This window comes from Ictidomys tridecemlineatus, chromosome 5 (assembly GCF_052094955.1).
Source record: "Ictidomys tridecemlineatus isolate mIctTri1 chromosome 5, mIctTri1.hap1, whole genome shotgun sequence".
In the NCBI taxonomy this organism is placed as follows: Eukaryota; Metazoa; Chordata; class Mammalia; order Rodentia; family Sciuridae; genus Ictidomys; species Ictidomys tridecemlineatus.
This window is the reverse complement of record NC_135481.1, coordinates 5,227,571-5,250,949: the sequence shown is the minus strand read 5'-3', so window position 1 is coordinate 5,250,949 and position 23,379 is coordinate 5,227,571. Positions and strand designations below refer to the sequence as shown.

Below are 23,379 nucleotides of genomic sequence, written 5' to 3'. Positions count from 1 at the left end.
CTTCCCCGGTCGCATCCAGGGGACTCCCGGGTGGCGGGGAACGCCCGGCCGCGAGGAGGGAGCGGACAGGGCCGCGGCCCGAGCGCGGAGGGAGGAGCGCCAGGAGGAAGGGGCCGAGCCGGGAGAGCACCCGCCCCGGGAGGAAGGGGAGGAGGCCGGGTGTTTCCTGGCGCATTCCCGGCCCGCCCAAGTGACTCACACGGGCAGGAAAACTCCCAGGGCCCGCCCGGGACCCCCGAGCCGCCGCCGCCGCCACCGCCGCCGCGGACCCAGGTGAGGATCGTCGCTGCGCCCGCTCCCAGTCCGCGGCTTCGGTGGTGTCCGGGCCGCTCTCGGAACCCGGTCTGGACTGGGCTGGGTTGGGCTGGGCGCGGCGGGGCCGGGCAGGAGCCCCGAAGGCGTCCGGGGTGCGCGGCCTCCCCGGCAGCGCGGCCTCTCGGGATTGCCCGGCCTCCGGCCTCGCGTCTCCCGGCCCGCGCTCGCCAGCTCCTGAACTCCTGGTCCCGGGTCGCCCAAGACCCCCGATCGCGGGCTTCTGCACGCCGGCTCTTGCATTCCCTCCTGAATCCCCGCGTTCCAGAATCTCCGGGCCCCGGGGTCCCCAGTGCTCAAGTCCACAAATCAACCCGTCCCCGCGCACCCTGGACTCCCCGCCCCAGCCCCCGAGTCTCCAAACCCCGGGCCCCGCGCCCCAGGATCTTGGATCGGGCGTCCCGGGCACGTGGCAGAGCTCCGATGGTGAAGGGACACATTGGTGTTTTGCCTGTTATTGTTGGAAAGTAAGGAGCGGACTGATTGCAAATCTTGGGCTAAAGTCATGCCACCCGTCTTGAACCCGTTTTTGCTTTGTGCCAGCCTCCGAGGAGAGGAGGGAGACTGTGGTCCAGCGAAACCATTCTCAGATTCTTGGAGAGATGAGTTTTGGGCTTTGTTAAGGAGACCGGATTGTTACGTGGGCAGCGCTGCTCGGCACAGCCATGCTGAATTGTGTATTTTAAGCCTGAGATGCGTGCGCTTAATTTGCAGCACATTGTGGGTGTGAGGAAAGAGGGGGAGAGTGATTTGGATTTGGGGTTTAAGGAGCGTTTTTAAACTGAGAGGAGGCATCCAGACGATGTCAACTCTGTGGTTAAATGTGAATGGTATAGATAGCAATTGCTTATTAAACGCGGTATTGATGGATCTCCTCTATGAGACTGTGGAATGTGTATCTTCTACGAGTAGCGGATACTTACTGCTTTTCACATCGGACAGTGTTTTTCAGCGTCGTGAGTTCAATGGTATTTCTTGGCTGTCTTTTAATAAGATGCCTTAGTTAAAATCCGTGTTTGAAGCTGCAGTGCTACCTGATACCTGGCTCAGATTGCTGTCCTTGACGATTTGGTGATATTGCTGTGAAGCCCCAGTGGGTTAATCATCAGCAGGCTTACATTAAGGAGTGGTGTTGCCTAGATCAGTGAGGGTCCCACACCTGCCGTCCCTTAGCCCTGCAGGTTGCTAATGGATTTCCATGTCATGCCTAGATCCACAGGCACAGAGCTTGAAAGAACTAAATCCATTTTAGATAAATGTGAGCCATGACAGATACACATTGTTAAGAATTCAGTAGGAAGACTGTGCTAGTGATATAGGATTCCCTGTTACTTTCTTTCCCTAATGCATCCCAAGGGACTGAGGCAAACACTGGAGTTGTGGAGGACACATTTCCTGGTCAGTATGTATGTTCTCATGCTGATAAGTTGCTCAAAGAAAAAACCGCTCCCTGTGTTTTTGAGTATGTGCTTATTTTTAAATTTACATATGGCAAAATTCATGTTATGGTGTACAGTGAGTTTTACGAATGCATAGAGTTCTGTGACTGCCACTATAGTCAAGATGCAGAACCAGTTCTCTCTCTCCCAAAATATCCATCCAGGTGTCCCTTGTAGTCAGCCTCTACCTGTCCTCAACTTCTGGCCATCACTGATCATTGCTATTTGCTTTTTCCAGGAGGTCATATACAGTCTTTCAGTCTGCATTGTAGATTCAGCCCTATTCTAGTTTGACCCTAAGGATTTTTGTAAAGATAGAAGGGTTCGAAAAGTGTAGTTCTAGGATGCATCTTGGAAGAGAGACTAATATGGTATTTTTAAGTGTTAAGGAAAATTGCAAACTCCAGCTCATTAAAAAAGCTAAGTAACATTACCTTACAACTTCATATCTCTCTCTCTCTCTCTCTCTCTCTCTCTCTCTCTCTCTCTCTCTCTCTCTCTTCCCCCCCCCCCCCCCGTATTTTTGGTAACAGTGAGATATCATGCATTTTCACTTAATGATGTTCAGTTCTTTAAAGATTTTGGAAATCCTTAAATGTTGGTTGTTTTAGTCAGTTTTCTCATCACTGTGACCAAAATACCTGACAATAACAACTTAGAAGAGGAAAAGTTTATTTGGGATTCATGGTTTCAGAGACCTCAGTCCATAGATGGCTAACTCTATGGCTCTGGGCCAAAGGTGAGGCTACTTCATGGAGGAAGGACCCAGAGGAGGAAAGCTGTTTACCTCATGGCAGCAAGAAAGCAGAAAAAGGGAGAGAGGGCGCAGGCAGGGAGGGACCCCAGGAAGAATGATCCTTCAAGGAGGTAGATGACCTCCTCTTGCCATGCCCCACCTGATTACAGTTACTATCCAGTCAGTCCATTCAAACCAGGATGGGCCAACTAGGTTACACTGACCTGTAATCATAATCTGATCATTTTACATCTGAATATTCCCAAATTAAGAGGAGCTTTTGGGGGGCACCTTATATCTATACCATAACTTTGATGTGTGTGTGTGTGTGTGTGTGTGTGTGTATATATATATATATATATATATATATATATATATATATACACACACAGATTTCCATTTAAAAAATTTTTTTATATTTATTTTTTATTTATAGGTGGACACAGTATCTTTATTTTATATTTATGTGATGCTGAGAATCGAACCCAGTGCCCCACGCATGCCAGGCGAGCACTCTACCTCTGAGCCACAACCTCAGCCCTGAGATTTCCACTTTTAATAACAGTATATTATAGTCATGCATTGCTTACTGATGGGGATATGTTTTGATAAATGTATTGTTAGGCATTTCATCACTATGCAAAATCACGGAGTGTAATTACCTAAAGTAGACAGCTGCAGACATTAGTAGGTGATTCAATCTTAGGAGACCAAGATTACTGACTGAAATGTCACTGTGCAGCACGTGACTATATTCCATGGTGTAGATGTATTATAATTTGTTTCATGTCTCTGTTAGTTGACACTATTATTTTTTACTATTTTTTTCACCACTCTAATTGATGCTTATGTCTGTATCTTGGTGCATGTACTCAAATTTTTTTTTTCAAAATTTTCAACATCTATTTTTTTTTTTTTAATTTTCGGCAGACACAACATCTTTGTTTGTATGTGGTGCTGAGGATCGAACCCGGGCTGCACGCATGCCAGGCGGGCGCGCTACCACTTGAGCCACATCCCCAGCCCCATGTACTCAAATTTGTGATTTTGAAGGTGAATTTGGGTTTCAGCAATAGCTAACATTTCTTGAGTACATCATATGTTACAGGCTTCATTCTAAGCCAGGGTTACTTTTCCTGTAAAGGTCCAGATCGTGAATTTTTAAGGCTTTGTGGGCCATCTGGTCTCTGTGGCAGCATCAAAGCAGCATGGACAACGCATAATGAGTGGGTGTGGCAGTGTGCCAGCAAAACTTATTTACAGAAAGAGGCAGTGGTCTGTAGTTTGCTGACTCATATTCTCAGTAGTTCATGTGCTAATTGTTCTCACAACACTCCAAAGCAGGTGCAATTATTATTCCCACTTTGTGGATAAAGAAGTGACACAGATGAGGTAGGAGCCAAAGGTTATATGCAGAGCCAGACTTTGAATTCACACTCCAAGTTTAAAAATTAGAAAAAAGTTGCCAAATACCATCCCCCAAATGTCAGGCCCTCAGGCACTTGCTGATCTGCTCATCCGTGGTGGTTAGAAAGGGACATGCATGCTTAGGGACCACTCTCAGCACCCCCATTGGGCACCTATCTGAATTCTGGCTTTTGATCTGCTTCACTAGCATCAGTGGGGCTCCCAGCAGACCATCTGGAGAAACAACAGAGACTTTTGGCAGGGGAGATCAAGTTAGGTCATGACAAGAACGCTTCTCTGTCTCCTATCAATGCCTGCTCCAACAGTAATCACTAAACCAGAGTCTATGAGGCCCTGGATATGTTCTCCAGCACTGCAAAAGATAAAGCAAAAACACACCAAAAAACAAACGTGGGGAACCACCCACCTGACTTTTCTTCCCACTATGACAAAGTATACAAAACATGAAATTGACATGAAAAACTCCAGTTTTTGTTGGAGTGTAGTGGCATTGAATAGATTTACATTGTTGTGCAACCATCAGTATTGTCTCTAGCATTTTTTCATCATCCTAAACTTAAACGCTGAACCCATTAAGTCATAATTTCCTTTTCTCCCACTTCCATTCTGTCTTGTGTCTCTCTATGAACTTGACTATTCCAAGTACTTCATGTGAGTAGAATCATGTAATATTTTTAAAAATTTCTACTTATTTCTTTTACTATAATATTTTTTAAGTCTCATCCATTTTGTAGCATGTTTGGAATGTCATTCCTTTTCAAGGCTGAAAAGCATTACATACCCACATTTTGTTTCCTTGTTCATCTATCCATCCATGGACAGTTGGGCTGTTTCCACCTTTTAGTTTTTGTGAATAGTGCTGCTATGAAAATTGTTGTTTGAGAGCCTGTTCTCCCTCACCAACCTTTATTTATTTATTTATTTTGTACATAGCAGAAATGGAATTGTTAGATCATGTGGTAATTCAATATTTTTTTTTTTTTTTAAGGAACCTGCTATTCTGTTTTCCGGAGTGGCTTTACCATTTTACATTCCCGACAGTGCATAAGGGTTCTGATTTTGTTATATCCTTGCAGACACTTCTTGTTGGTTTTTCTTTTCTTTCTCTTTTAAATAAAAGTCATCCTAGTGAGGATGAAGTGATATCCAGTTTGGGTTTTGATAGGTTTAGTGATATTCAACATTTTTTTCTGAGTTTATTGGCCTCTTGTACATTTTCTTTGAAGAAATGTCTATTTAAGTCTTTTGCTCATTTTTAAATTGAGTTGATTGTTTTTATTGTTGAATTTAGGACTTATTAATTATGTATCGATGATTTGAAAATATTTTTTTCCCATTGTGGGGGTTATCTATTCACACTTTTGTTTTTGTTGTTGAGCCCAGGGACATTCTGCTACTGACCTACAACCCAGGCCCTTTTGGTTCATTTCTTATTTTGAAACAGGTCCTGCTAAGGTGTCAGTGCTGGCCTCGGGCTAGTGATCTTCTTGCCTTAGTCTCTCAAGTAACTGGGATTACAGGTGTGTCCCCCCCATATCCAGCTCTTAATACTGCCCTGGATGGTCAAAATTTTTTGATTTATTTTGCTTTACTGTTTTTTTTTCTTCTTCTTTTGTTACCAGTACTTTTGGAATCATATCCGAGAAATCATTACTAAATCCAATGTCATGAAGCTTTTCTCCTGTATTTTCTTCTTGAGAGAAGTATAGTTTTAGTAATTATGTTTAAGTATTGATGTGTTTTGAGTTAACTGGTTTTTGAGGGTGTAGGTGCTAGGGATGGAACCCAGGGCCTGGATCATGCTGAGATCTCCCACAGAGCTACCTGCTTAGCCAAGTTAACTTTTGTAAGTAGTGTAAGGAAATGGCCCAACTTGATTGTTTCGTGTGTAGATGTCTAGTTTCCCATCTTATTTATCTTATTTTTTATTGTGAGACATTGTCTCACTAAGTTGCCCAGGCTGTCCCTGAACTTGGGATCCTCTTGCCTAGGGTTACAGGTGGCTCTGCCACCATGCTGTCCTATCATTTGTTTTTGCTTTTGCAGTGTGGGAGCTCAACTCATGGCTTCATACTTGGTAGGCAAGTGCTCTGCCACCGAGCCATAACTGCAACCCCTTTCCAGTGGTATTTGTTGAAAAGACTGTCCTTTCTCCAATTGAATGGTCTTGACGCTGTTGTTAGAAATCATTTACCCTTATGTGTAAGGATGCATTTCTGGGTACTCTTCTCTTTTGTTGGTCAGTTTGTTCATCTTTGTAATCTTTCACCTCTTGGTTAAATGTATTAAATTTTCTTTTTGATGTTTTAGTAAATGGAATTGTTAATTTCCACTTTAGATTGTTCATTGCCAGGCTAAAAGAAATCCTCATTTTAATGTGTTACTTTTGAGTCTTGCAACTTTGATGGATTCTTTTATTGGCTCTAACAGTGTTTCTGTGCAATCCAGGATTTCCTACATATAAAATCATGTCCTGGGGCTGTGGTTGTGGCTTAGTAGTAGAAAGCTTGCCTAACGTGTGAGGCACTGGGTTTGATCCCTGGCGCCACATGAAAATAGAAACAAACAAAATAAAGGTATTGTGTCCATCTACAACTAATAAAATAAAATAAAATCATGTCTATCATCTGCAGTTTCATGTGTTATGAGGCTATCTTGTTAGGTGCATATGTATTTGTATTGTTATGTGACACTGATGGAGTGATCCTTTTATCATGTTTCTAGTAATTTTTGTTGTCAAGTCTATTTTGTCTAGTATTTGTCTGATGTTAGTATAATCACTTCCATTCTTTTTTGTCTTCTCTTTTCATGGCGTACTTTTCCCATTCTTTTATTTATTTATTTACTTTTATTTTTATTATTAGTTGTTCAAAACATTACAAAGCTCTTGACATATCATATTTCATACATTTGATTCAAGTGGGTTATGAACTCCCATTTTTACCCTGTATACAGATTGCAGAATCACACCGGTTACACATCCACATTTTTACATACTAGTGTCTGTTGTTTTCTGCTGCCTTTCCTATCCTCTACTATCCCCCTCCCATTCTTTTAGTTTCCCTCACTTATGTCTTTGAATTGAAAGTGTGTTTCTCCTGGATAGCATATAGTTGGTACACATTTTTAATCCATTCTGTATGTCTCAGCCTTCTGATTTAAGTGACTTGTTTTATTTCCATTTAATATAAGTAGTTATGTGGTAGAATTTACATTGCCATTTTATTCTGTTTATGTCTTATCTGGAGAACTGATGGTCACAAGTGGACGCCTAATCACAGCATGTCTGGCCTGATTTCAGGTTATGAAGAGGATTCTAGAGCATTTCAAGAACAAGATTTGCATTTATATAAATTTTATAATAAAGGCCTCTCAAAACATGGTCTCAAAGAAATATGGATTTTTTTAAACCCCTGTGGTGGTTTTGAGCCTGGTGTGCATTTGTGTTGTTCAGCAGAAGCTCAATGTTCATTTTCCTGGTTGCTCTCTCTCCAGCTTTATCTTGACTGCCTGCCTCTTCATGTGTAGCTGTGAGAACTGAAATGGTGGGCATTGACCTGTGGCTTCCAGCTTTTTTAGTTGTGAATAGGATAGATAGGCAGTCATAGCAACTGTGACCTTGAAACCAGAATATTTGTGATTCATATTTGTACCTCAGATCTCTCTAGCCAAACTTGTCACACCCTGTTCTTTGCTCTCAGCAGCACATGGAGGGATTTTGCTCCACAAGGGAGAAAAACAGATGCTCAGAAAGCAATGGGCTCCATCTTGAAACTGGACTCCATGGCCAGGTTTATGCTTTGAGCCTGTGTGGTCTCCCCTTTTGCCCATGTTTCCCTGAGCAGAACAGTGGGGTGTGTTGATTTCTCCTTGAAGAAAGGCAGAAGGAGGCAGGCTTTGGTCTGAAGAATCAGAGAGCCCCAAGTCAGATGTGGTAGGAGGATCTGTTGTACTTGAATCCCTGTCTAATGCTTGACTTACTCAGATTGGTCCCTTTTTTTTTTTTTTTTCCTGCACTGGGGATTGAATTAGGGGCCTTATGCATGCTAGGCAAGTGCTCTACTACTGAGCTACATCCCCACCACAAGTTGTTCCAAAGAGTTGTTTTTTGTTCCCACAAACCCTGCCTAGAAGGACCAGTCTCCATAAAGGCAATAATCTTTAAAGCACCCTCCACTCTGAGATCCTAGAGATCATCGACTGACCAAGTGTGAGTGCACTTGTTCTTGAGAATTCACAGGTTGTAGAGAGTTACCTTTGTTCCTGTCCTGCAGACCACACTGAAAGGTTTTGAACAAGTTGTGTTTTCTTGCTTTCTTTGGTGTCAGAGGCATGGGAGTGGTAGGGGTGGTGATTAGTCAGGGTTCTCCAGAGAAACAGAATCAGTAGGGGAAATATATAATATATACATATATATACATATATATATATATATATAGAGAGAGAGAGAGAGAGAGAGATAGGTATATATGTATAGACACACAAACACACACGCACATACACACACAGGTGAGGGAGGGAGACGGAGATTTATTTTAAGGAATTGACTCATAGTTGTGGAGGCCTGCAAGTCCAGGTTTTTTCAGGGCAGCACAACATGCTAGAGCCTCAGGGACGAGTTGATGTAGCTCTAGTCCATAGGCTGCTTGGAGGCAAAATTCCTTCTTTCTTTGGGGAACCTCAGTCTTTTTTCACTTAAATCCTTCAGCTCATTGGAAGAGACCCACCTGAGTTATGGAGGGTAATCTGCTTTACTCAGAGTCTACTAATTTAAATGTTGACTCATCTAAAAACTACTTTCATAGCAACATCTAGATGGAGTTTGGCCCCAAACCAGATGTTGTTAAAAAACAACAACAACGAACCCCCCCCCCCCCCAGGTACTGTGAACTTGACCCAAGTTGGCACATGGCCATCACAGGGAATAATTTTTAGTTTATATTTTAATAAATTTACATTTTAGAGAATTGCCTCCTCCTTCAGAGTTTGACTGAGTGCTTACTGCATTGGGGATGCAGAGGGTGAAAGAGGGGGTGGTCTTTGCTCTCTGGGAGCCAGCTGATCAAGAGCCTACACTACCACATTCCCCAACCAAGAACAGGAAACACATCCTGGACACAGATGCCGCCGCCGTAAGACCTTGTACACAAATTGTGAGAAGTTGTAAACCTTCTCTCATTTATACCCGGCCCCACGTCCACCAGAAATGAACAGAGCAGGGTGGACCCCCTTCAGGGTGCCACATGGCCAAGGTCTGTGGATGTGACTTTCTGCCCTGTACTTTTTTTGGGGGTGGGGTGGAGTATAGTACTGGGGCTTGAACTCAGGGACACTGAACCACTGAGCCACATCCCCAGCGCTGTTTTGTGTTTTATTTATAGACAGGGTCTCACTGAGTTGCTTTTTGCTGAGGCTGACTCTGAACTTGTGAACCACCTATCTCAGCCTCCCCAGCCTCTGGGATTCCAGGCGTGTACCACTGCACTTGGCTCTGCCCTACACTTGTATGCCACCCTGGCAGGGCATTGTGTGTAAAGAGTCTGCTTTGTACTACTTAATATTTCATTTATACATTTCAGGCTTACCTCACAGGTGGGGTGGAATGGGTTCTGATCCTGTGAAGGGCATTTGAGAAGCTTTGGGAGTTCTTGGGTTATTGTGATTTTGTCCCAGGTCCAGGCAGGAGGCATTATGGCCTCTGGGCTGGGGCTCAGCCCAGCTCCGAAGGCCAGGGAGGTGTGAGCATTGGGCCCACAGCCCTGTGTGTTTTCTCTGCACGATGAACTTGAAGGGCTCAGAAGCCCCTGGTTCTTTCTTTTTACATGTCAGATGCATTCCTGGAGAGCTGGCCAAGATTGCATATTAGGAGGAATGCTTGGAACTCCGTGTGCTTCAGGAGCTTGGTGACTTTGTTTAGAGGATGGGCTACACTCCTGCATACAGCCTCTGACACTTTGACTGGGGGGATTACCCTAGCTGCAGGAGGACATGCAGATCTAGACCAAGTCCTCGGTCCATGCCACTCAGCAGCAGGGCTCAGCCGGGGTCCCTCAGGCAGTCTTCACTTGTGGTTAGAATTCTTCATGCTTTGGACACTGTAGCCTCAGCTGAGTAGCTTCTGTCACATCTGCTAACAGCCCCTGGAAAGGGACACTGGGGAGTACAGTCCTTGTCCTGGGTTCCTGTCACATGTCAGAATTGATACTCCCAAACACCTCAGGTTGCTTGGAAAAGCTTAAATAAATTATATAAACTTATTCATTTTTTTTCTCCTTTCATCCTTTCTCATCCTTTTTGTTGACTCTGGCACCAAATAAACAAAAACACCTGGCCTGACACTTAACCCCAGGCATTCAGGAGGTGAAGGCAGGAGGATCCAAGTTTGAGGGCAGCCTCAGCAACTTAGTGGGACCTTGTCTCAAAATAAAAAATAAAACAGAGCTGGGGATGTAGCTCAGTGGCAGTGTGTCCTGGGTTCAATCTCCAATCCCCAAAAATAAATAAACAAAATCCCTAAACAGCAAGAAAGCAGTGAGGGTGATTTTGGGGAGCACAGTATTTCCCACCTTGGTCATTTCCTGTCTTCCACTCCTCCATCCCTAAAGCTTCTCTGAGCATGTCTCTGTTGTTTAGCCACATAAAGGGCACCTTTGTCCAGCCTGCTGGGAGTATCATAAGGTGCAGTGGAGAACATCGAGTTTTAGAAGGATCCATCCATCAGAGGTAGGTGACAACACAGGCAGCTGCATTTGTCTGTCGGTGGGTGACCTTGGACTTGTGTTAATCAGCCCTCCCGAGGCCTGTGCACCCAGAGGGAGGTTCTTGATTAGCTACATTACAGCGCATGCAGATTCTTAGAAATCTTCATTGCCTTACCATGGTCCTGCTGATGGCCTGGGCTGCGGTACTAATGTGCTCCTTTGTCCCCAGCAGGTCTGTAGGTTTGTTAGGGAGGTCTTTCACCTGGGCTTATAGGTGATGTCTTCTTCCTGGGTCTTTAGCATTGTTTTCCCTCTGTGTGTTTGTGCCCTAATCTCCAATTGTCTTTGATTAGAGCCCACTCTGACAGCCTCATTTTAACTTAATCATCTCTGTGGAGACCCTGTCTCTAAATATGGCACATTCTTAGGTACCAAGGGTTAGGGCTTCAACAAATGAATTTGGGTGCAGGGGGCTACAGTTCAGCCCTTAACAAGTTATGTAATTAAAACTTGGTCTTATCATTTTCACTTTTTGATTTGCCAGAAGCTTTCTTCCCAGGAATGTAGTATGTTAGTCTGTTTTCTATTGTTATAACTAAGTAAGGCTTGGTAATTTTAAAGGAAAGAGATTTATTTAACTAAAGCTAACTTCTGCTTAGCTTTAATGAGGGCCTCATGGCAGTGGAATCACAATGGTGGAAGACAAGAAGACAGGGCCCAGGGCTGGGGATGTGGCTCAAGCGGTAGCGCGCTCGCCTAGCATGCGTGCGGCCCAGGTTCGATCCTCAGCAGCACCACATACCAACAAAGATGTTGTGTCCGCCGAGAACTAAGAAAAAAATAAATAAATGTTAAAATTCTCTCTCTCTCTCTGTCCCCCTCTCTCACTCTCTCTTTAAAAAAAAAAAAAAAAAAAAGACAGGGCCCAGAGAGACCAGTCTTGCTTTCTAGAACAACTTTCCCAGGATTCACATGAGAACTACCTAATCCTCTCTCTGGGTGATACTCAAATGACTTGCTCACCTCCTACTAGGTTCCCCTTTGTGAAGGCTCCACCACCCCTTACTATCACTAAGCCGAAGACCAGGCATCTAACACATGAACTGTTGGGAAACAAACCTTGTCCAAACTGTAGCATGGGGCTCTGGGCACGTGGGCATTTCCCCGGCTGGTATGTGGTTGGAGAGGTGTATTTCACCCAGCAGTGGGTGGGTCACAATGGTGAGTCACAGGGCTGTTTTGAGCATTTTTATTAAACTTTTTTTTTTTTTAAAGAATGATATATTTTTTAAAGTTGTTGATGGATTTTTATTTTACTTATTTATATATGGTGCTGAGATTCAAACTCAGGGACACACACACATGTCAGGCAAGCGCTGTACTACTGAGCCATAACCCCAGCCCCTTGAGCATTTTTTTTAAACATTTATTTTTTGGTTGTAGGTGGAACAATACCTTCATTTATTTATTTATTTTTGTGGTGCTGAGGATCGAACCCAGGGCCTCACACATGCTAGGTGAGCGTCCTACTGCTGAGCCCCAGCCCCAGCAACCAAATTCTTATCTTTAGTCAGTTTATTGAACTGTTTCTGGATCTTGGTATTATTTCTGGATTCGTTCCGGTGTGATCTGTTGCCCTAATATTTTTTCTCCCATGGGTGAGTCTTTGGCTCCTGGGATGGGGACAGCAGTTGGCTGAGTCTGAGTCTGTTAAACAGCTTCCTTCCCTGGGCCTGTTCTTCCTACTTGGTAAATTTAGAAGTGAAAGAGGAAATTCCAGAGGGACAGGCTGAAGAGTTCAATATGTTAGAAAGTTTAGACCTTGCCAGAGACTCTAGGTTCAATTTTCAGCATAAAGAAGGAAAAAAAAAAAGTTAACACTTAGGTTTCAAAGGGGAAAAGTAAGTAAAATGATAAAGCAAGTAGCTTGATCTGGAAAAAGTTGGGCAGCACCCGCCCAAAGTTTCAGTATCTTTAATATTGTTAGTATAGTGAATAGCTGTGCAATCAATGAAGAAAGAACTGAGATTCCAGAGGATCAAAAACAACGAGCCAAAGGCTCAAGTTTAGCAGAGCGGTGGCACACGCCTATACTGAGGAGGCTGAGTCAGGAGGATTGTGAGCTCAAAGCCAGCCTCAGCAACTCAGCGAGGCCCTGAGGAACCCAGCAAGAGTCTGTCTCTAAATAAAATATAAAAAGAAGGGCTAAGGATGTTGCTCAGTGGTTAGCGCCCCTGGGCGCAATCCCTGGTATCAAAAAAAAAAAAAAGAATTTAAAATAAATAAATAAATAAATAAAAAGCTCAAGCTGGCAAATCATAGGAAAAGCAAAAATGGTTATAGTACAAGAATGTGTTAAACCTCAGTGACAAGAAAATAAGGGCAAATTAAAAAATCTTTTGTGAACAGTGCTACAATGAACATGGGAGTGTAGATGTCTCTTCTGTACACTGAGATCATTTCCTTTAGATAAAGACTCAGCAGTGGAATTGCTGAATCATGTGGTAGTTCTATTTTAATTTTTTGAGGAACCTCCATACTGTTTTCCATAATGACTGTACCAGTTTACGTTCCCATCAGTAGCACATGAGGGAGGGTTCTCACTTCTCCATATCCTCACTAGGTGTATTTTTTAGTTTTGTTAATAGTCATTCCCATGGGGTAAGGTGTTCTCTTATTGTGGTTTTGATTTGCATTTCCCTGATGACTAGTAATATTGAGCAGTTTTTCATTATCTTTTGGTCATTTATGCGTCTTAATTTGAGAAATGTCTATTGAAGTCCTTTGCCTCCTTTTAAATTGGATTACTTGCTTTTCTGTTTTTAAGTTGTTTTGAGTCCCTTTTATATTCTGGATATTCATCCTTTGTAAGATGCGTAGTTTGGAAACATCTGCTCCCATTCTGTAGATGAAAATGAGGCCTGGCTGCTGTGGGAAGTACCATACCAGCGACAGACCGACCAACTTGTCTTGGGACCTGGGGAGAGCACACCTGGCTTGAATCCACCTGCAGCTTTAAAGGTGGTCATGTGACCTAAGAATTCTTCCTTAGGGCTGGGGATGTGGCTCAAGCGGTAGCGCGCTGGCCTGGCATGCACGGGGCGCTGGGTTCGATCCTCAGTACCACATAAAAATAAAATGAAGATATTGTGTCCACCTAAAACTAAAAAATAAATTAAAGAAAAAAAAAAAAAAGAATTCTTCGTTGGATGTGTTACCTGGAAAGTGACCTGAAAGCATACACATTGAGCTCTTCTGCCCAGAGATGGTAATGCAGTCCGTGCCCAGTGGTGTTCCCCTTCCTCAGGTATTCAGAATATGAAGGTATTATGAAGAAGACAGAAGTTCCGTGGGAAATGGAGAGGGGAAGGGAATAGGAAAGAGTAGAATGAATCGGACATAACTTTCCTGTGTTCTTATGTGCATACATAACCAGTGAATCTCCACATCATGTACAACCACAAGAATGGGATCCTAATTAGAATAAGATGTACTTCATGTGTGTATAATATGTCAAAATACACTCTACTTTGTGTATATCTAAAAAGAACAATTTTTTTTTTAAAAAAAAGCATTCTGACAAAAAGAACTGTGTAGAAAGTACAATTCTTTTTGGTAATTATTTTGAAAGCATTCTAGTAATTAGAATTGGGCTAGGCAGTTTCATCTACGGTTGTGTAAGCATTTAGCTCTTTGAAATTGGTTTTAAAGTAAACTAATGATGGTATCTATTAAAAAAAAGAAATGGTGGAGAAGATCCTCGTGAACTCAGTGAAAAAACTGCTCTTGGTTTTTGTCCCACTGATGGGTAGCTAAATGACCTGGACACTGTCCCTCCAACCCTGCCTAGGAGTTGTCATGAAGATCAGCTGAGAGCCTGTTGTAGGATCAGGATTCTGGTTCACCCTGAAAAGCCCTTCTTCTCTAAGTTGCTGCTGTTGGTGCATAGCTGGTGTGTAAGTGTGTCACTGCCCATTTACAGAGTTGCTGCTTCTGTATAAGTCTCTGGTGAAGTCCCAGGGATGCCCAAGGACATTGGCTGCCCTGCTCTGTGGGAATGTGAGATCTCTTTGTCACCTATAAGGGAAGGAATTGAGGCCAATACTGATGCTTTCAGCCAAAGTGGGTTGACAGCAGGATCCTTGGAAGAGATTGGGGAGTTGGGTATGGGGGGCAGTAGGACATAGCATCACTGAGATTAGCCAAGGTCATTGACTTGACTTTAGGCTGAATGTCATTGTTGAGCTCAAGGGTCCTCAGTGAAAGCTGGCTCAGGACCAAGGATGTCAGAAGTTCCTCATGGCTGTGCCTGGAGAAGGTGGAGGCTGACTTGGTTGTCAGATGATGGGCTTCCTTAGACCCCAGTGTGCAGGAGGCTGGGTTCTTTACAGGGCAAGAGGAAGGATAAGGGGAAAAGAAAGGGCACATATGTTTGGTATGGGTACTTAGTAAAGATGAATGAGTTGAGCTGGGCATGGTTGTAAATGCTCGTTATCTCAGTGACTTGGGAGGCTGAGGCAGGAGGATGGCAAGTTTGAGGCCAGCCTTGGCAACTTATTGAGACTCTGTGTCAAAATAAAAAATAGAAGGGGTTGGGGAGGGGTTGATAGAGCACTTTGGTTCAGTCCCTAGTACTAGAAAAAAAGATGGATCAGGTGATCACAGTTTAGCCTTTGCTTGTCTTACAACTTCCTCTGTTCAGGGAGGAGAACCCAAAAGGCTGGCGGGGGAAAGGTGGGACCCGTTCCCAGCTGCCCGTGGCAGGATTTAGCAGATACACTGGCTGTCAGGGGTCTGTAGTGTTATAAGCCTTGAGGAGCAGTGGGGTCACTGTGCCAAGTGGCTGAGGTGGTGCCTGGCACCTGACTGTATGCTGGCCTCCTGGGTAGAGTGGTTGCCTATGGTTCTATCCACGTGGGACAGTGCAGGTGGGTGCAGGCCACCCAAGTCATGGCTGCAGAGGGGCGTGGGGTGTGTTGGGTACAGGGAAACCTCCTCAGTCCCTCTGGGTTCAGCTTGGAGAATTCCAGAATCTAGTCTGGAGGTTGCCACACCCCCTTTATGGTGTGACTGCCCTCTTACGCCCCAGAGACCCTCCTGGCAGGATCTGTTCTATTAGAGAGGATAAATTGAACTGGAAGTACAGTTGTCTTCCTTTGTGCCTTTTTAAACATGAACTGGATTCTTGGGACAGATGAAGGAATGCCACTGTCATCAAAAGCCATTCTGTAGCAAGTCATGCCGTCTCTCTGGATCCCACATCATGGAGGAAAACAGCCCCTGCTCAGTCCAGCCATCTGCCAAATGGGGCAGCAAGTCAGGCCGTCTGGCGTTTATCTCTGTGCCTGGCAAGTTCCCTCACAGGGGCTTTGTTTAGCATTTTCTTTTTCCTGAGGAACCTTCTTGGTTGGGGCAGTAGGAACTGCAAAAGCATGTCACAGAGGCCCCACCGTGGCTGGGCCCAACATGAAGGAGGAGCCAGGGCAGGGCAGCTGGAGGCAGCTGAGGAAGCCTCTGGACCTGGAGATGATGACTTTATTGTGGGACATGCTGGGCTTCTTCCCTGCTATCTATCTATCTATCTATCTATCTATCTATCTATCTATCTATCTATTTATTTTTTATTTTTTATTTTTTTTTGCTTTTAGGTGGACACCATATCATTATTTTACTTTTATGTGGTGCTGAGGATCGAACCCAGTGCCTCATGCATGCTAGGCCAGCGCGCTACCGCTTGAGCCACATCCCCAGCCCTTCCCTGCCTTTTTTTAGAGAATTTTCTTTTTTTTCTTTTTTTTTTTATTGGTTGTTCACAACATTACAAAGCTTTTGACATATCGTATTTCACACATTAGATTGAAGTGGGTTATGAACTCCCCAAATGCAGATTGCAGAATCACGTCGGTTACATATCCACAATTTTACATAATGCCCTATTAGTAACTGTTGTATTCTGCTACCTTTCCTATCCTCTACTATCCCCCCTCCTTTTCCCTCCCATCCTTCCCCGCCTTTTATTGATTGATTTTTTTTTTTAAATGTCAGAGTATTTTTCATACAAATCCTTGGGAGTAGTCCCAGTACATAGAGTAGATGAGGCAGAACTGCATTTGTTGCCATTGTGAGGCAACCCCAGAGTTCCAGGGAGCATGGTTTAAAAAACAGCTGTGGGCAGTGGGAGCCATTGCAAATGGAAGCAGGAGAGCTACATTTTCAGAGTTGTGCTTTGCACAGTTAAAAGGGGTTTAAAAAGAAGAGTGGCATAAACAAGCATGGTTTGGAGAGTTCCAGAGGGGTCAGGGATGATCAGGCTGTTAGGAGACAGACCACTGTATCTTGAGAGACTCTTGACTCCAGCTGCAGAGGCTGCAGACTCAGGATGAGGGGTGAAGACTCTGTCTTATTCCCCCAAAACTCAAAATTCCACGGCACACTCCATTTTAGACTCTGACCTCTCGTTGTCATGATGTTTCAAGCCAGCTTGATTTTTGTTTCTCTGTTGATAAGGCAGTTCTTCTGAGCTAGTTTTGAGTTACTGCTTTTGGAAATGAAACTTAAAATTTTGTGCTTTTTTTTTAAAAAAAAAAATGAATTTCCCGGTAGTGGAGTCAGCCTAAAGTTTTTAATTATAAACTTTTGTCTCTTTTGCCCCAAAGCAGCCATCTCCATGCAGCAGCTCTCAGCCCCTGCTTATGGTACTGTCCTATGTTTGGCCATTTTAACATGTGAGAGAGAGATCCGAACAATTCAGTGACATGTGTTTTTATTCCAGAGGTGATTTCTTTTGCATGTGAACAGATTGACACAAAAATATCGGAAGTTTCTACTTTTCTGGAAAGTGCTGTTATTTGCATGTAGAAGAGGAAGAAAATGAGATCATGCTTTGTGCATGTTAGCAGAAACATCATAGTTTATTTTCGCTTGGTTACGCTGTGTAGTTAGACTAGTGAAAACCACTTTCAAGTTGTAAATTTTAAAACTGACAAGTTTGGAAGTGCTAACTAAGCAGACCCCCCTTCTAACAGCACAACCCTCTTGGTGTGAGCAGATTGGCTTGGAGGTTAGCACCTGACATATAGCTGTCTGCGATGCTGCAGGCGGGGGTCACCTGAACTGGGCACGAATAGTTCCGCATTTTCCAGAGTGTGGCTTCACTGCATTTTGCAACCTCAGTGTTGAGCTGCCCTGGCAGTTTCTATTTTAACAGATACAAAGACTATTTCTTTCAGTTCCTGTGAAAAGGCATGGTCCTCACTTTGTTTGTATCCGGAGATCAGCCCATGCTCAGACATTACCCTGTCTGTGCCGGGGCCAGCAGGTGCTCTGGTGCCTCCTGCAGTCCTCGCCCTGTTTGTCTGGTTTAAACTGGCATCATCTATGAGCTGAGTTAGCTGCCACTCTTCCTCGCTCATGCCTTTTCCCTCTCATCTGGTTCCCAACCCGCGGAAGCCTAATATTTAAAAATATTATTTAAAAATATATTTATTAGTTGTTGATGGACCTTTATTTGACTTTTTTATTTTCATGCAGTGCTGAGAATGGAACCCAGTGCTTCACACATGCTAGGCAAGCGCTCTATCACTGAGCCACAACCCCAGCCCCTAATATTTATTAATGTTGTTTTATGACTGGAACACATTCTGAGGACTGCATCATTAGGTGATTTTGTTGTTGAGTGAACATCATAATGTACTTTCACAAACCTAAATGGTAAAGGCCAATCTCTTGGCATGGCCTGTTGAAGTAATCAAGGAACAGATGCAGTGAACATGTAATGTATACTGCTGTTGCTGGCGTAGCTTAGCATGCTGTTTTATGGCAAACTTTAAAAAATAGTAGGAGTATATTTTAAAATGATGGTAAAAGGATAGGATATTAAATACATAAACCAGCAACTTGGTCATTTATTATCAAGTACTATGTACTGCACATAATTTTACAGGCCACACTTTCACACAGCTGGCCAGGTAGTAGGTTCATTTATACCAGCATCACCAGAAACACCTGGCAGTGCTTTGCTCTGTTGCTCATGGTGGCTCTAGTGTCACCAGGCATAGGGAATTTGTTAGCTCCATTATAATCTCACGACAATGCCATTATTATACACAATCTGCTGTTGACTGAAATGTCATTATGCAGTGCATGATTGTAGTAAAAACGTTTTCACTTCTGTTTTCATGAACAATAATTTATTTAGTTAAGACCTTGACTTGGTAAAAGCTGTAGATTCTGTGAAACTATTATGAGCTCCTTTATGAGTACAAGAGGCCTGTTGGGTTTAAGTGTTTGATTTACTAAAGATTTAAAGTAGAGGCTGCTTTGGAAACAGAAGTAACCAGAGGGTGTGGTTTGCTTACAGTTTGTATTCTGAACTGTTGCACTTGGTACTTTAAGTCTAGCCCTGTATGTTAGGTTTGTGTTACTGTAACAAAATATCAGAGATAATCAACCTAGGAGGAGAAAAAGGTTCCAGAGCTTTTATCCATGGTTGCTTGGCCTATTGCTTTTGGGCCTGTGGTGAGGCAGCACATCATGGTAGGGAGCATGTGTGGGAACAGAGTTGCTCACCTCATGGCCTGGAAGCCAAGAGAGAGAGGAAGAGGAGGGCCTAGGTCCCAATGTCCTCTTTGAGGGCACACAGGCACCCCCCCTCCCCTGTGACCTAATTTCTTCCCACGAGGACCCACCTCATAAAGGTCCTACCACCTCCCAATAACACGGCAGGCTGGTGACCAAGTCTTCAACATGTGGCCTTTAGGGGAGGACTTTCCAAATCCAAACCAGAGCACCCTCTAAGCCGCTTCCTGCTCAGTCTGGCGTCCCTTCATCCCTGAGTTCTTACCTGCACCGGTGTTTACTTTGCTCTTTGTTTTTGTCCTTCCATGCAGATAGATGAATGTCCTTGCTATTATATGAAAATTGTTCAAACAGAAAGTGTTGTTATATGTCTTTTGTTTCCAGAACAGCTCTAGGGGAAGGAAAACACATCCCAAGGCATTTATCCTTTAATCTGGGAAGATACTAGGCCCCTCTGTATCTTGTTAGGGGATGTCCCGAGCAGGAAGGCCAGGCTGAGGTGGTCCTGGCGAGGAGCAGGCCATCTGTGTGCGGGCAGGGACAGCTCTGAGTCACCATCTGGCCATGCTTTGTGGGCAGGACCTCACCACTGTGCGGCCTGCGGTCCCTGAGGTCCCTGTCAGAGTCTGAGCCACATTCAGGCCCAGTGGCAGTGGACATGTCCACACTGTGCTCTCAGGGGCTGCAGTGGGGCCATCTGGATGGTGTGGCCTGTGGATGCCCCCTCTTCACCACAGGTGACCTGCCAGTGAGCCTCATCTGTGATGCCTGTCCCTGAAGCCACCTGTCTCGCTTGTCCCTTTGCTTTGTCCTGTCTCTGGCTGGTCTTCTCATAGGACCCATGTCCTCCCAGGAGTTCTGGCTTCTTGAAGACACACTCACACTCACACACCCACCTCACGCTCACTCACACTCCCTTTTCCTCCTTCCCGTTCAGTCTCCTGGCGCTGCCCTGCCGCCGACTGCACATCCATCTCGTTTCCCTCAGTTCTTGGCAGCCCACACGTTCCTCTTCCTTTTATAAGACTGTCGAGTCAGGCAAGGACGGACAGTCTGTTTTTACCTCTTGGTGGAACTGCCAGCTGAACACGGGAGCTTGTCTCCGCCCAGCCACCTGCCTCCTGCTGCCCCTGGACGGGGAGGACGATCGAGTCTATTTATTTTGTAAGAGAATGTTCCGTTACTCACTGTTCTTTGTTTGGAAGCATGTGGCATCCGCTAGGTTTTGTGAAAATCATCTCCCTTCTCTTCTCCCTTCTGCTCGGCCTCTCTGGTTGGGAGGTGCACACAGCCAACCCCCCATCACCCCCTGCCCTAACCTGTGAGTTTGAGGTGGGAGTGTGGTGAGTGCTGGAGGTGGCTTTGGGGACCGGGAGCCTGCCCCGGGCAGGCTGGGGGGAGTCGCTCCACACCATGTTTCCTAGATTGGCATAAGCCCTCTCATGCTTACCTTACATCCCTTGTCTGGTATGTCTTGTTTGTCCCCAGGCTTGTTCTTCCTCTCTGCCCTCCAGCCTTCAGGACTCACTGAGGCCACTGTGATAAGAGAAGTGGCTGGGCCCTTGTCCCTGTGCCTCTTGCCACCCCTGGGCTTTTCTCTCTGCAGGTTGGGCTCTGTGTTGCTTTTCTTCTACCTCTTGGCCTGGGCCAGTTTGTCATCTACTCTCTGACACTTGCCTTGGCCCCACAGGTCCAGTTGCACAGCCCTGAGTGGACGTGCAGTGCCCAGTGCTGGGTCAGGGTGACTGTTATTCCTGCTCTGTGTTTGGGGGTCCCCAGCAAAACAGGGGCTCTCTGAGGCTCTCTCTGCTCATCTGTCAGTGTGTTGAGGTGACCCTACCTTGGGCGTGGCCTTGAGGATGACGTGTTGAGAATAGGTCAAGGTGAATTCAAGGCTGAGGGGTGGTCAGTGACATGAGGTCAGCATGGTGACGTGAGGTTGGCATGTGAGGGGAGCCTCCAGCATGCCTGGTGTCACTGCCCTTTCAGTGGGTGACCACCACACACTTCAGCCTGGCATTGGGAACCTGGGCCTCTTGCTCACCTGCAGTCCCCTAATGTTACCTGGTCGAATCTGGTGTCCTCTGATGCCCACCTGGGGTCCCCTGAGACCTGCTTGGTCCTTTGATCAAGGGGAGGTATGCAGCATGGGTGTAAATTATCTCTCAGCCTGAGACCACGGTGGGTCTCACAAAGTGCTGGTTATAACTTGCTCTGCAAACTGCTGTGTAGCTGCTCAGAGCAGAGGGTTCCCTGAGCCATATAGTTACTGTGATTGCTGCAGACTCTCGAAAAGTCACCTGAAAAGCAGCAAAGATGAATGTGTCTTCCTTTGAAATCTTAATTTTTAGCAACTCTTAAATTTACAAAATAAATGAATTTCTGGGCTTTTAGAACAGCACTTCTCACACTACATTAAATTCATTTTTATAATTTGATAAGCATAGAATTCAGAAATAAACTTGAGGATTGGGAACTATGTGGACAGAAAAGAAGTCAAGGAAGAAAAACTGTCAATTTATGTTGTTAAATGACATAAACTGAGGGAGGACATGGTGTTTGGGTTGCTTCACCTTCCGGGAGGCCGGGGCTGTGTCAGAGGTGATGGGAGGTGCACGTAGCTGATCCTCCAACACACCCTGCCTGGGGTGAGTGTGGAATGCCTCCTTGCAGCCCATGTGCAAGCAGGTCCAGCTGGCTCAATGCCTTTCTGCACTGAGTGTGTATTGTTTTGTGTTCAGGAAGATACCAGCACATGTTGGTTCTTACTGGTCACTCAGTGCACCGAGTTCCAAACCCTGCCTGGGCAGTTCTCCTCAACTCCATGTTAGCTTGCAAGGGCTATCATCATCTCAACACCACAGATCAGGCAAAAACTTATTTTCTTCTAGTTTGGAGACTGGAAGCTGAGACCAAGGTGTTAGCAGAGGCTCCTGTGGCCCCTCTCCTAGGCTAGAACGTGACCACCCCTTCTTGCTGTGTCTTCTCAGGACTTTCCTATTGTGCCTGCTCATGAGCCATCTGCTCTGACGAGGCCCCAAAGGGTGGACATCTATGTTTATGTCCCTATGAGCTGAACCAGTGGAACTAGATATTCCATCCTAGCATTAAACTGTCAACTGCTGGTTGGTGGCACTGGCAGGTGTCAGGGCCACTTCACATGTGTGATTTTAATTTTGTTGTTGGACGTTTACTCTGTGGCAGCCAGCTATGAAGGCTGGCCAGACAGTTGAGGCTCTGTCTGAGGGGTTGTAGGTAATGGCCATGCAATGTCTGGGCCAGACAAAGTGCTCCTGCTGTGTATGTGGGCTGGATGGTGGGGCTGGGCAGCATCATGAGCAGTGGACAGGGAAGGAATCAGGGCATGGCTCAAAGCAGGAGGAGAGGCTGCCAACATCCTAGGACTGGGGTGGTTATAGCTGGGCATAGGTGAATGTAGACTTTATTCTCAAGCCACAGGACCTCGGGGACCAGGATTCGATTGGCAAGCAACAGTTACAGTTGGGAAAGTAAATGGATTTAAAAGAAAAATGGAAGGCACAAGTGCAAGGGCAAGAGGTGGCAGAGCCTTTGGGACTTGGTTTCAGAGTGGATTATTCTGAGCTTATGTAACACAATTGAAGCAGAGGTCACCCAAGTACAAAGTGGTGGAAGGTGCACAAAGAGAGAAACCTTCAGAAGTGGCTGTGGCCTGGTGAGCTGGCCCCAGGTGGCGTGCATGTGCATGTGTGATGGCTGCTAGGCGTCCCACACCAGGTATGTGGTGGAGAGAGTTTATGATGAAAGACTTGAAGTGTGAGAGTGCAAAGAACCACAGCGTGGGGCCGCAGGGCTTTGACCAGCAGCCCATACAACGCATCCTGAGCAGTAGCAAAAAATATGCTGCAAGCTGGATGTGGTGGCACACACCTGTAATGCCAGTGGCTCGGGAGGTTGAGGCAGGAGGATTGCAAGTTCAAAGCCAGCCTCAGCAACTTAGCGAGGCCCTGTCTCAAAAAATAAAAAGGGCTGGGGATGTGGCTCACACCTGGGTTTACTCCACAGTACTGTGCCAAAAAACCCCAAAACAACTTCGAAAAAAGAATGTTGATTTACTTGAGAAATTTTATGGAAGTTGGAAGGTATAAGCAGCTTACAAAACAATCCATATCATTTTATCTTGTTTTTGTGGGATTATAGATAATAA

The 23,379-nt window shown here is 45.0% G+C and overlaps 1 protein-coding gene across 4 annotated transcripts in view; it reads left to right on the top strand.

The window, feature by feature from the left end:
* The first annotated feature begins 121 nt into the window (after positions 1-121).
* Positions 122-23,379, top strand: part of Cyfip1 (cytoplasmic FMR1 interacting protein 1) — an 89,231-nt gene continuing 65,973 nt past the window's right edge. For 2 of the 4 annotated variants that reach the window (XM_078049116.1, XM_078049115.1), the window contains exon 1: positions 122-273. The gene's annotated coding sequence lies outside the window, so the exon portion shown is untranslated. The remainder of the gene's footprint in view (positions 274-23,379) is intronic. The other 2 variants (XM_078049117.1, XM_078049118.1) reach the window with 1 other exon arrangement.